At 40.0% G+C, this 12,064-nt stretch overlaps 1 protein-coding gene across 1 annotated transcript in view; it reads left to right on the top strand.

The window, feature by feature from the left end:
• The window catches only part of kek5 (kekkon 5), a 392,502-nt gene that overhangs the window by 118,083 nt on the left and 262,355 nt on the right, over positions 1-12,064 (top strand). Inside the window, exon 2 of the mRNA XM_067143405.2 lies at positions 3,070-3,097. The gene's annotated coding sequence lies outside the window, so the exon portion shown is untranslated. The remainder of the gene's footprint in view (positions 1-3,069; positions 3,098-12,064) is intronic.

The raw sequence follows: 12,064 nt of genomic DNA, 5'->3' as shown, positions 1-12,064 counted from the left end.
GAAAATTGTTGTCCGATGTGGAGAGTCTTTCCCCAGCACAGGAGTCATTTCCTCCAGGCACTGGTCAGCAGTTAATCCACGAGAAAAATTGTAGCGGATAATTGCGCGATATTCACCTTTAGACCACACTGACATCCTAACTTGCTTTCAATTCCACTGCTTGACAACAACTGGTGTGAAGGTCGCGCCTTGCTGTCTTCTAGACAGGGTTTCACCCTTCTTTTCATCCCTCACCATAACAGGGGTGTCCAGCCAACCGTTTTTGCGTATTGCAAAACTTTCTTAGTGCCGTTTGTACTTCGAAGTCGATTCTTGGCAGCACATACACATCATAGTTCAGAATTTAGTTCATATATGACCATCCTGATGCTTCCACGAATGTAATAAAATAATTTTACCGTGAACAGCATAACTTGTTTTCGTCATATTTTTATAAAATGAGTTGTACAGCAAAATTTTCGAAACATTTTAGCATGAGAAACGGGCGTTATTATTTGCAAAGGTACCGTTATGTTATTTAATGTATTAGTGCGCAGGGTTTTGTGTACTGTGATGTTTGTTCTTTCGTGTCATGCCTTCTGAAACTATGAATGGCTCCCAATTGGCACGGCGCCCTAGCCGGCAGCGTGAGATACGCCCAGCGAGGTTTTTCGCTTCCTTTCAAGGAGCCGACCTGTCATGTTTATTTAAAGGTCTTGTTGGGATAACTCCAGCGAGCTACTGGTCCGTTAACAGCATACATCCCGACCTTCACAGCGAACATGTCAATTCTTTTTAGCGCACTCTGTCTTCAAAGCCTCTCAATGTCTGCATGTTACTCGAGTACATCTTTCTGTGCTCGAAAGTATATTTGAATAATAAGAATACTCATAATGTAACCAGGGTCAGGTAAGATACTAAATTTCGTATTTCATAGCTCTTTGGTAAAAAGGAAGTTTTGGGTTTCAGAATATGTACAAACGTAGTGTAGATATTATCCAACGGAAGTATTCCAAGATATCATTTTATGTACAAACTGTGAAGTTACAGAAATGTAAGTTGTACCTGTTGTGTTGTTCGAGTGTTTATTGAATATGTTCGTGTTATACAATTGACATTTTGTACACAACACAAAATATCGTAAATAATGTAACTTCTACACTAATTGTACTCCATAAATCATCATAGATCTAAATTTAGGCTTGTCGTCTACTTTGCTATAGGATGAAAGCTAGAATCTCGAAATGGCATTATCACACCAGGCTGGATTCGTAAGTTTTAAATCATCTTCCAAGCCATCACAGTTGAGTTCATCATCAGACTTATTCGTGTGAATATCGAAGTACTACGCCTTTGCTGGTGAGAACTACTGTTTACCGTGCAATATGTCCTCTGGTATGTGCTAGAGCAATTTTATTACTTTCATTGATCTGTCTCAGTCTCAGTCTTAGCCTTGGCTTTGACCATATGAAAGTGACTGAGGTATGAGCGATGCTAGTAATGCCATTCCTTATGCAGCTAGTCCATGCGATGAATGGTGTGTAAATGTTGATCATAGGGTCGTTGGTGCATGCATTTCAGTGGGCTTGGCAGACTGATATGTAATAGCAACTTCTGGCTCAGTGAAGAAGGCAACGGGAGACTACCTCACTCCTCATTTCCCTAGTACGCCTCTTCAGTGATGCCTAGGTCATATATAACAGCTGTTCGAACCCCAATGTCGACAGCCCTGAAGATGGTATTTCCGTGGTTTCCCATTTTCACACCAGGCAAATGCTGGGGCTGTACCTTAATTAAGGCCACTGACGCTTCCTTCCACTTCCCAGGCCTTTCCTGTCCCATCGTCGCCATAAGACTTAACTGTGTCGGTGCGACGTAAAGCAAATAGCAAAATATATAACAGCTACTGACGGAGCTGTTGAGGATGCAACCAGTCTGTAGGCTGAATACTGAAATTACATACATACATACATACATACATACATACATACATACCCATCGAAGTACTAATTAGGATGAAATGAAGTGGCGTATGGCTTTTAGTGTCGGGAGTGTCCGAGGACATGTTCGGCTCGCCAGGTGCAGGTCTTTCTATTTGACTCCTGTAGGCGACCTGCGCGTCGTGATGAGGATGAAATGATGATGAAGACAACACATACACCCAGCCCCCATACCATTGGAATTAACCAATTAAGGTTAAAATCCCCGACCCGGCTGGGAATCGAACCCGGGACCCTCTGAAAGAGGATGGGATAGTCTCCTAGCTTCCTGACTGACAATTGTCCAGAAAGTCACGAAGACACTGAGACTGGAAGAGGAAAGAGTATCGTACAGGAAACTGTGTGGCGCTTCGTGATTAAGAAAGCTGACCCTATTTAAACGGAATAAATCAAGGGGAGGAAGAAAAAGAGGTTTGCTAGTTGTTTTACGTCGCACCGACACAGATAGGTCTTATGGCGACGATGGGATAGGAAAGGCCTAGGAGTTGGAAGGAAGCGGCCGTGGCCTTAATGAAGGTACAGCAGCGGCATTTGCCTGGTGTGAAAATGGGAAACCACGAAAAACCATCTTCAGGGCTGCCGACAGTGGGGCTCGAACCCACGATCTCCCGATTACTGGATACTGGCTGCACTTAAGCGACTGCAGCTATCGAGCTCGCTACACAGTAATCTAAGGACCCTTTCAAATCCACCTCCCAACCTTCTTTAACAATATCAATAAACGATATAAGCTTGACATATCGTCCAATTAATGTATATTCCAGATCAAGGTGAATAAACTCTTAAATAATAAAATATTACTTGAAGTGGTTTGCGACATGGATATTCTCACGGTTTTGGACAGTTGTTGATTATATGTACTTGATCATGTTAAGCATTTGTCATGTTTCTTGTATTGTATTATCAAAGTGCACGTTCGTTAATTTGTTTGTTGGAACTACCAGTGTGAATTGCTCAATGTAACTGTATCTTGTGCTCTGTGAATAAATAAGTTTAATTTGTTAACTTTATAAGGGCGAAGTGCTTATGACTACATTTCATTTTATCATTGACCGTAATACAGTTATTTTTCTTGTTTTTTTTTTTTCAGAGAGGAAGATGGAATGAATCTCTTTCAGGTAGGAACAAAATACTTATTACGCAAAGAAACTACATATAGGCATATTTTCTTATTAATCTAAAAGTCAACGATGATGTTTATTGTTGCTTCACGCGGCCTAACCTCTAGGTTATCGGCCCCATTTCAAATATATCCGTATCAATATAAATTCGTTAAATGATGAAATAGTCATCTTAAGTACTTTAAATAATCTTAAAAGAGACTCCACAAAATACGGCAAAGGTTTGTAATTACAAGCAAATAACTAAATTGCAAAAAATAGTATGTCATTTTTACTACCAACGAAAATAATTTAAATCGCCTTTCTCTGAAATATGCGATCTCTTACTAGTTTGCTTTGTAAATATCTGTCTCGTTCAGTTTTGATAAAGGCTCTGATTATCACAGTTGGGATAAAGTAAAAACCACTCCAGAGCGAGCAGAAAACTGTTATTTACGAGTAAAGTTCAGAGGTTAAGGAAATAGTTTTTTATTCTGTTTCAGTTATACTTTTAAAACTAAGCAGATTTAGGCTTTATTCATCTAATTGCATCGTTGGTAATGTTCATTCTTTCAACATATTTTGTTTATATTAGTTCTGTTAGTAGTATATTTCCATGATATTAGGAGGAAAAGAGCATGTTTCGGAAATATGATATCCGTTGTAATGGGGTAGTTTAACGGTTCCCGTAAAGAATAAACTGAATAAAATGGTAAGTGGCGAGCAGATTGGCAACAAAGCGTGTTTGGGACGAGTCCTAGATGAACTTGGACTACAATGTTGGCTTTATACGCATTAGGTGATAGCGTGGTCTGAGGAGCGGTCGCTTGGTAGGCCAAGATCCATCAGGGCTGTAACGTGCTATTGGTGGGGGGTAATCCGTGGTTAGTGGCATCATCCGCGATGCATTGTCCAGCGTCGTACTGACCGAATGTCTGGCGTCATGCTGTCAGGCGCCATTGGGTATAGTTTACGGCTTCGGCTGCTACGTACTGAGGGTTATCTCACCAGCAAGTGGTACATCAGGGAAGGTGCAGAAGCAGAAGACATGCCCTTCATTCTGCGCACACCTGACGCAAAAATCCAGTAAGTCAAATCCTAAGAATATTTTGCTAGGTATGTTCAAGCTTGCTTCGAAGTACAGCAGGTACAGTTTCTTCCGTGGCCTGCGCGTTCGCCAGATACATAACTTATTGAACATGTTTGGGATATAGCCGGTCGACAGCTATATAGTCCATCAAAGTCGTCTTGCTGCCAGCATCAGTGAACTGTGGATTTGCAGACAAGCATCCTGGCAAGCAATTCCCCAGAAGGACATCTGAGGCCTCTCTGATTCTGTGCCAAGACGTATAGTTGCTCTCATTGCAGCTAGGAAGGTTTCTAATAATACTGGTGTTTTCATATATATTACCCTGAAACCTCAATCATTCGTGTATATCACTATTAGTAATATGTAGAATAAATTTTAGTATGTTCCTTTGACACTTTTATGATGTTGCAATTTTCGTATGTAGGCTATAGCCTATACAGTAGATAAGCTTCTGGGAGAGGAAGGTAGACCGATATATTAGTAATTAGTAATCTGACGTTGAAAAGGGGAAAGAAATTAAATGATTTTATTGTCAAACATCCTCAGAACCGGCTTATTCCAGGCATTTTTGGGGCCACTCGAGCCACGCTAGCTCAGTTTAAATTTTGACCAGATGACACATGACTTTTCATGTGAAAATTTCGGGTGTAAAGCCAGCAGTTGAGTTGCTGACAAAGACACAACGATAATCACGCGTGTAAATAGATGTACTAGTTTCGAAAAAATAAGTTCGTGACCAAAAAATTAAATACTCAAGGATAAAACCGAACTGTTAATATATAGAAATTAGCCTACTTCTGAAAACCACTCTCCTCATTCATTGCAGTTGATGACGAGAACGGAAATAGCGTGAACAATGAGGGGATTGTGTGACGAGCATCGGGTTATGGTGGTTAATATTTAGCATCAAGGATATGTAACTGCGGTTTAACCTCCGAACAAGAGCGCTTGAACTCCCGTTAAGGCTGGACATGAGTGGTGGTATTGTGTGTCTTAATCAATACGTCTTTGTCCCATACATAAGGGCATGCAGCATCGGCGCGAGTGAGTCGACTGTGGTGGAAGGGAACTCAACGTCCTGCTGTCTGGAACAAGCAGTTCGAATACATCAGATACATTTCACCTCTTAAGGCCAACTGGGGGTGAAAACTACATGTTTAAAAACCCATTTTGTAGGTTCGCATCAAGAATATTTATTATAAGACTACCAAACTTTACTCATCTTTCAACATTAACTAGGGCAAAATGCATCTTCTAGAGGCATGATTCTTTTCGCATTAACGATAAACGCTACAAAAAATATTTTGAAGCGATTTTGAGATATCTTAACGAATCATATGATTCTGGTTAAGAAATTAGTGTTTTTATTTTCGCGAATTACAGCGATAAGGCCAGTTTAAAGCGAAATTTACTTATTTTGCGATAAGTACGAAAATGCAGCGAAATTCGTGGAAAATAGCGATCTTTAAATTGTATTTTAATATCACGTGTGTGAAGGGAAACAGAGAGCAGAATAAGGATTTCTCATTTCAATAGAAGTATATCTTCGTATTAATCTGTAAAATCCCTTACTGGTATGGCCATAAAGGGTGATAGCTATGGCCATTTAGGGTGAAGGGTACTTTGTTATGTAATCTGGATTAGGTCTATATTACAGTTTTAAACAACATTACGTAAGGAATAATGAATGATTATCAATATTGTCTCTCTTTATTTAGCTATCATTCACATAAATAATTAACAAATCTCACGAATTAAACTTTTTATGAATAACTGTAGGAAAGGGTTAAAATTATGGGGTCAGCCCTGTTCCGCGAAATAACGCGAAAAATTGTTTCCTTTTCATGAAATCGAACATAAATTAATGCGAAAAAAGCATGCCTCTAAGTAAGCATGCATAATTTGAACTATCTCCCTCAGTTCATCGACAGGTATAAGAATACTAACAAACCACATTTAAAAATTCAGATTTCTGCCACACCTGTATGTATATACTTTGAGTCTCGGTTCATTTTGTGCAAGTTAAATACATTAGTACCTGCAATAATTATTAAATTTATTAAAACGGGGGTCACAAAAATATATTTTCTCTCGAATATTTGTAAGTGCTTAGTGTCATGCTGCTTATATTATAGGAAAGAAATACATGTACCGGGCGCGCAGCTCTGAGCTTGTATCCGGGAGAGAGTGAATTCGAACCCCACTGTCGGCAGCCCTGAAGGTGGTTTTCCGTGGTTTCCCATTTTCACATCTTAAGGTCACGGCCGCTTCCTTCACACTCCTAGGCCTTTCCCACCCGGTCGCCACCATAAGACCTAGTGTCGGTGTGACGTAAAACAAATTGTAAAAAAAATGCGTGTTGCAAATTTTCCTTGCAGATTTTAGGCCGTTAAATAGGTGACTGAGTTGGTTTGCTGTAGTTCTTCCTCTTTTTCGGTAGAAAAGTTTACTTAAAAGATTAAAGAGTGCCAGTTTTGGAAATATAATCGTAGTAGACATATGAGTAGGAGTGGAAGTTGTGTCGGCATATTTAAACAACCATTTAATATTCACTTTTTTTTGTTGTTGCAAGAACATTCAAATATTATAATTTTTTATTCATGAAAAGGTCCTTTATTCAAAAAGGGGAAGGACAAAAATCTTCTTTTTCTGCAGCTTTTCCACATTTGTGGGGTCGCACATTTGGATTTGCTCTGTTTTACGACCGGATGCCCTTCCTGACGCCAACCCTATATGGAGGGATGAAATCACTATTGTGTGTTTATGTGGTGGTTGGTAGTGTAGTGTGTTGTGTGAATAGGAAGAGGAAAGTGTTGGGACAAACACAAACAGCCAGTCCCCAGGCCAGAAGAATTAAGCAGAGGAGGTGAAAGACTAAAATGTTAACTTATAATTAATTTTTCACGTCCGGTGCCCTTAAGAAACGATAAGGTGGAACAGCACACGCTTATATACAGTACTTTCCTAGCAGAACGTGTGGACGGTATTCGGAGTAATCAAACGTCTGCAAGAAAGAGGCATAACTGCTTTTCAACTATGAGAAACTTCTAATTTGAAAGATATTTAAAAATTGCCATATCCTACAAATGGTTATGCAATATGCTATTGGAATATTTTCAATAGCCCGCTTGGTGTCCATAGTCATTAAGGCGTCAAATCTTTACGGTCTGACACTGTGGTTAGCTGGTTCGAGTCCCGATCGTGGAAAAATGTCACCGTCAGAACGTTGGCCAGCAAGATAGGAGAGGTGGTGTGTACAATTTCCAACATCTAGATTTCCTAGGCGTACCAATGGCCTGGATTCAATGCCAAAGCTCTGCGCAGTGTTCATATGGAGTGAGAGAATATAACGCTATTGATGGTGATTCGTCCGTCGGATGGAGACCTTAAGCCTTGAGCAGATCTCATGGTGTTACTCGCCGGGTTTGAATGACAAGTTTGAAGCTCTTTAAAAGTCAACTAAGTGGTTTGAACTCACCATTCTGGTCATCCTCTCCTTAACGGAGAACCGGAGATTATACATTAGTACCGGCTTTCGAATTGAGTCCCTCTGCCAGTAGGCCCCACATAGTTATACAATGGCATTAAATATAATTTAAGTATAGATAATTATAGTAATATTTTGTAATGGAAGAATAATTTGGAATTAGTGAAAAAAGAGCTGATAATAATTATAAAATAAAAAATGGAAGGTAATTGTCGAACCATCATCTCCCGAATGCAACTTAACAACTACACGGCATTAACCGCGCAGCGAACTTGTCTTCAATTCACGGTTGCACAAGGCTTCTCAGTTGAAAAGTAAGATAATTTTATTTAGAATTCCTGTGGAATTAAAGGGAAATCAAATTAAATCTTCAGGTTTGTAAATTATATTCCATTCACACACGACATTAGCATTGTTCATGGAGAGCGTGCAGGATATTTTGTGCATATCTGCGAACAAATGATGTAGAATGGTACAATGTTGGCTCATTAGCGAGTCAAAACATTTGTATTTCTTCCCCAGGCCGTTAGTTCTTAACCGCGATCTCTCCTTTCTCAGAGCATGACGCACGTCAGGCCGCGAGATTTCATTGTTTAGGGACAGTTGTGGCAATTCTTTTGTTGGAAATAATGACTTTGAATGTTTGATGTTTCCCACACCGTTGGCGCCAGTGTATGTTATCGATTCTATTAATTTTTATTGGTAATTCATGCTTTAGAAGGTCTTTTCTCCCAAAAGGCTTTCGTGTAATCAGTGGGAAATGCATGATTCAAAGCATTCTAGCACCAGGCATGATGTCACTAAATTCCGAGGTTTGCCGTATTCAGGGAAAGAAGGGAGGGCAATTTGATCACATTATGCAGTAAGAAATCAGCCAACAACATATGCAAATTGAGAAGAACATAGTTAAAGATAGAGGCAAATAAAAACACATCAAAAGAGCTACAAAATTCAAATACCTAGGAGAGATTTTGACTCCAAACATGAACGAGAAAGCAGCAATTCAAGAACGTGCAAGAAAGATGGAAACTGCGTTTAGATTATGTCAGAACACCTACAAATCTAAGTCACTCTCCTACCAGGCCAAATTCAAGCACTACAGCACGATAGTCAAACCTGAATGTTTATACGCAGCTGAGACAATAGCCACGAAGGGACGCTCAGATTTGGAAAAGAAAGAAAGGAGGTTCCTTAGAAAGATTCTAGGACCCATAAAATCATCAGACAAGTTTACATTTCGCATGAGACCAAACCGAGAACTATACCAACAATTTGAAAATGTCACCACCACAATGAAAAAGAGGAGATTGACGTTCTACGGACATATTAAAAGGATGGGATCGGAGAGACTCGCCAACAGGATCCTCACCTTCCAGGAGAACAGGAAGACACAAGTCCCATGGGTAAAAGAAGTCCACCGAGATTTAGAAAAAATGTGGGATCACGGCAGAAGATATAACAAACAGAAAATTCTTCAGGCAGAGAGTTGCGAAGGTGAAGGACCTAACTGATGAGAAAACGAGGAAGAATAGAATATTCTCGACAGAAGAACGAGCACGAGCAAGGCAACGGATGAAGGAATACTGGCAAAAGAGGAAGGAGAACTTGAGAAAGCAATGAAGTTGCCTAATCGTAGCCCATAGATGGCTGAAACGAAAAGGAAGAATAATAATAATATAATTATTAAATACCCAGTACTAGTTACGTCTTGTTAAATAATAATATAAGATCCGTAGGTCGACACTACAGGACAAAAACAGAGATCTACAAATGGAGCGTTCAGCAGAATAAATTTGCAAAAATTATAGTTTGATTGACAAATATGAAGTAGATAAAATATTACAGTAGACAAAAGAATGCATGAACATGTATAGAGTGTTTTATATGATCGTGTTTTGCAGTGTCGTATTGCTAACAGTAAGAATGGATGAATGGTCAGCGTAGTCGCCTTCGTTTCAGAGGACCGCGGGTTCGATTCCCGGCCGGGTTGAAGATTTCAACATAAAATGGTTAATTCTCCTAGCTCGGGAATTGGATGTTCGTAATGCCCCAACGTCCTTGCAACTCGCACATCACACAACACTATCCTCCACTACAAGAACACGCCGTTTTAACATTAGTTACATAATATTTGAAAAACGTTTCCAATCAACGCACTTCATTAATTAATTTCAAAAAATCTGTGCCATTGATATTCTTTAAACTGATACATTAAGTGTCAGTATTAATTATAATAATCAGTGAATAGAATACTGGCATTTATTGAACTCAAATCTAAGACTTTCCTTATGGCATCACAGAGAACACGTGGCACTTAGTCATGCTGGACCTATCGTATATTTTTTGTAAGGGTTTGTGCCATACATCATCCACCGGACATGCATGCATTGTCTTGAAAAACTGTAGTACGTACAGAGGTTTTCTCTTGTTCTCTTGTTGTTTAAATGTATTTAGAATAATCTGCTAATGTTTCATGCAGTAACTCTTAGTATTCTCTACCGCATTACTGGAGCGGGGAGGGGGTGAAAGTCAGTGGGAACAGTTGGGATGATGTCAGCTTCAAAAGCTCATGAGATTATCCAAGTCATGGAACAGTGGAGAGTTGTAACGATTAAGTGCTCTTCTAAAAACTCAACAGTTGCGTTGTATTTGCGCTGGTACACAGTATGCGGGTGGCTAGCGTGGGATACATGTTGCCACGCCCCATCAGTCGTGCTCCAAACTTGGTCTTCTATTTAAATTCATAGAGGAGCATGTAAATGTCCGTTCGCATTGAGGAAAGGCTCGATATTGCTTTTAAAAGAGTGTATTTAATTTACTAGGAACTTTTTTTTTTTTTAATCCCATTGAGTGAATGCGACAATTGACAAGAACTCGACTATTCCCATTACTCTACAAAAGTTATGCATGTTTTACAGAGTAAATTACTGTCGACTCCATTGTCTTCTTTTAAACCTGGTAGACTATTATTCCCCCTGTGGATGGGGGCGGTAGAATACAGTACATCCGGTATAACCTGACTATCGCAAGAGGCGACTAAAACAGGTAAACCCCGTGGGACTCTCAAATCAGGAGCGTAGGGTGGCGTCCACGGGGCTCTTAGCAAAGTGTGACATTGCTTCCACTTGCTTGTGCTTGGGTCCTCGCTTTCATCGTTCCTATCAGAACTCCCTTGACCAATCCTTGTATTCTTCTGAGCCCGCCGGTATAAGGTTTGCGATCCCTAGGGAATCTTTCATCTTCACGTCCTTCGGGGCCCTTCAGAATCAATCAAAATCACTTTATATGCAAATGAGGTGTCCACCTCCCTTCTCTTTCTTCCGCCCATGTCCTGGTTCTTCGAAGAGTCCGATCTGTATTTCTTTCTGATTCGCGTTAAGAGGGTGTGGTTGCCCTTAAAACAATAATTACTAGTAACACAACCGCAGATGATGATGATGATTATGATTATTATTCTTATTATTAAAGTCTACGATCTGATCAAAGATATCAAGCTAACCAGGTTCATCGCCAGTCTCTTCCAGAACCACAGGTTCTTTGTTGACATCCAGGGGCAGTGCAGTCGTTGGAGAGCGCAGAAAAATGGCCTACCCCAAGGAAGCATACTGACGCCAACCATTTTCAACATACAAATAAATGACCAAGCGATAACTCCACATACTAGTAGTTTCTTGTACACTGATGAGTTTGCTCTGGCAATGTACAATATGAAACAGTGGGGAGAAATCTCACTATCTCTCTCGAAGGTTTGTCAAGCTATTATAGCGCAAACCAACTAAGGCCGAAACACCCTAAGACACAAGTGTGTTCCTTTTGTCTAAGGAACAAGGAAGTGCATCATAGACTGAAAATAATGTGGTCAGATATTAAGCTGCAAAACTGTGATAGTATGTATCCATCAAGAATCATATGCTACGAAAATGGGGTTGTCAACCTGTCAACCATAAACTGTTCGAACTTCTGCACTGGCATTGCGTTATTCTCTCACAGAGTATGCTTGTCGAGTTTGGTACAATTCAACTCAAACGAAACCCGCAGGTTAATAACTGGTAGCTTAAAGTCGACTCCAGTGGAAAGGATTTGCCATTTCGCAGAAATAGCACCACCCTATGTTGAAGAAAAGTGGCTGCGAACAAGGAGAGATTAAAAGTCAAGCATGCACGTACTTATATCCACTAAATGGACATGTACATTCCGTGTAGAGACTTGAGTCTAGGAAGACTTTTCTCCACACATCTAAAGGACTAAAAATCCCATCCGAAAGAGCCAACAGTGGGGATAGAACCCACCATCTCCCGAATGCAACCTTACAGCCAACTCGCCCTGTCCAGTGTGGCACCAAAGTGCTGATGTAAAACAGGTTGATGTCCAATTAACGACATCATGAGAATATCAGACACCCTAAAAT

The sequence above is a fragment of the Anabrus simplex genome, chromosome 3, assembly GCF_040414725.1.
Source record: "Anabrus simplex isolate iqAnaSimp1 chromosome 3, ASM4041472v1, whole genome shotgun sequence".
Taxonomy (NCBI): Eukaryota; Metazoa; Arthropoda; class Insecta; order Orthoptera; family Tettigoniidae; genus Anabrus; species Anabrus simplex.
This window is presented reverse-complemented; position numbering and strand designations above follow the sequence as displayed.